We start from the raw sequence: 2,643 nt of genomic DNA, 5'->3' as shown, positions 1-2,643 counted from the left end.
ATGCTAGTGTCACGACACCATCTGCTGTGTCTTTGGCGGTCACAAAATCTCCTTTCTGCCACCTAAGTATAGAATCTAATGATGCTTTATGACTGTAACTGAGGAATAAAAAATACGTATGTTAATCGGGCTATATTACAGACCATTCAACATTCCACGGGCTTAGAGAGACACATTTGCAGAGGGATCACATTTTTACAATAACCATAACTTGTTATAGTAGATTTTAATTTTCCACGATGGACTGGGACTCCCATACTGTAAAGTAACTAGATGTTATAGAGATTTGTTAGGGGTTTAGAAATGTTTCCTTAATTAGTGTGTTCTACGAGAGAGAATGTGATACAAAACAGGACACCTGGCAAAGGCTTATATAGGGGATCACAAAGTTTTTAGACTGAAAGGAAATGTAGAAATGTAGAAAGGATACTTTGTTTCGTGAGTTGAGCTTTTAAATTGGAGAAAGGACAATTTTGACGACATTAGAAAGTACAGATTGGAAAAGGCTGTTTTCTGGCGAAGGTGTACTGTGTCAGCAGGAGAACATCAAATTTGACATTTTGAGAGTGCCTGTCAGAACAAAAATTAATGTACCAGTTTTGAAGGAATCTTCATTTTCAAGGGATATTGAGCCCTGTTAAAGAGGAAAAAATGAGGTGTGTCGCATGTAGCGGCAGTTGGGAATAAATGAGGTACCTACAGATTATGGAAAATTCCAGAAAACACTTAATAAAAAAATCAGGACGGCTATAAGAAGGTACGAGGTTGTTCTAGAAGACAATGTGATGGAGAGTCCAATGAGACTCTACAGATATTTTAGGAACCAAGGGATTGAAAGGGGGAAAATTCACTCTGGATTTTCAGTATGGCAATTAACTCGTGGAGACAGAAAAATGATTGGGCAGTCTTAAATGGAGTTTTTATATCTGTATTTACTCGGGAAATGGATAGAACCAGAGTAGAAGTAGGTCATGGACGTGATTACAAAGGAGGACGTGGTTGCCGACTTGAGGCGAATTAGGGTCGATAAATTCCAAGCAGCTGGGGACCCAGGACCCCGAGGGAGGCAAGTGCAGAAATTGCAGGGACATAGTCAATATATTAGAATTATGTTTAGGGACGGGTGAGGTCCTGAGGATTGGAGGATAGCTATTTTTTGTTCCACTGTTTAAGAAAACTTCCAAAATATTAAGCGGGAAATTATGAGCCGGTGTGCCTGATATTAGTATTGATAGGAGTGAATATATTTGAATACTTGAGGACAGTTATGGAATTGTCAGCATGACCTTGTGCTTTCCAGGCCATCTTCCAGATTTGCTCGAGGAAGTTACGAGGAATGTTACCAGGAAAGTTGATGAAAGCAAGGCAGTTAATGTTGTCTACTTTGCATTTGACAAGTGCACACGTGAGACATTGATCAGGAAAATTAATTTGCTAGGCATTCAGAGTGAGGTAATAAATAAGAGTAGATATTGACATTCTTGGAGAAGGCAGAGAATGATAATAGATGGCTGACTCTACTACGACGGCCTATGACTAGTTGAATACCGCAGGAATCGCTGCTGTTTGTCGTGTATATCAAAGATTTGGTTAATTAAATCAGCACATTTGCTGATGACGCGAAGATTGGGGATGTAGTTAACACCGAGGAAGACTATTAGCTTGCAGTGGGATCTGTACCAGCTGGAAAAGTGGGCTGAATATGGCAGAAAAAAATCAACGCAGACAAGTCTGAGGTGTTGCACCACTGTAGGATCAACCAAGGTAGTCTTATTCAGTGAGCGGTAGGGTACTGAGGAGTGCGGTAGAGCAAATGCGTCTGGACTACAGATCCATAATTCATTGAAAGTGGCGGCACACCTTGATGAGGTGGTAAATAAATCTTTTGGCACATTGGCCTTCATAAATTGTTTAGTACAGAAGATTGCCAACAGGAAAGATTTAAATAAGGCTGAGAGAGTACAACCAAAATTTACAAGGATGTCGCCCCGACTGCAGGACCCAAGTTATAAGGGAAAATTGAATACATTACGACTCAGTTCCATGAAACGCAGAAGATTTGGGTGAGATTTGATGGAGGTCTGTAAATTAATGGTGGATGTAGATGGGGAGAGTGAGGGTTAGGTGAAGGGATAGAGGGGAGTGATGTTCCATTTTTACACGTGACACTATTCCGTCCCAGCGCTCTTTTTTGATCAGTACGTCACTCCCTGCCAGGCGGCTATTTTGACAGTAGACTTACTTAAGTTCTTGCATCACTCCGTCAATAGCGCCCATTTTCAAACAGCCCATCACTCCCCCCCGCCGCCCCCCCCCCAACCCCGGTAAATCTTCTGGCCATTTGGAACAGATGGATTTTAAGAGAAACAAGTTCCACAAGTATTTCCGGCCGGATGCGGATCCACAATCACTGCTTGTGAAATGGAACCCCCTGTTAACCATGGGCCAGGGGATTTCTTGTGACAATAGTTGTCCGGAGGGAAATACAAAAATCTCTCAATGATAGAGTCAATAAGTGATTGCTAGCAAACTCGCCTGAATCGAGAGGCGCTTGTGGTGAACTACATATACCTGTCTGGACACGCCCCCCTGCTGACTGCTCCTGTGGCTCCTCCCATAGACCCCTGTATAAAGGCGATTGGA

Source organism: Hypanus sabinus, chromosome 12, assembly GCF_030144855.1.
Source record: "Hypanus sabinus isolate sHypSab1 chromosome 12, sHypSab1.hap1, whole genome shotgun sequence".
NCBI lineage: Eukaryota > Metazoa > Chordata > Chondrichthyes > Myliobatiformes > Dasyatidae > Hypanus > Hypanus sabinus.
Note: the sequence above shows the minus strand (reverse complement) of the source record.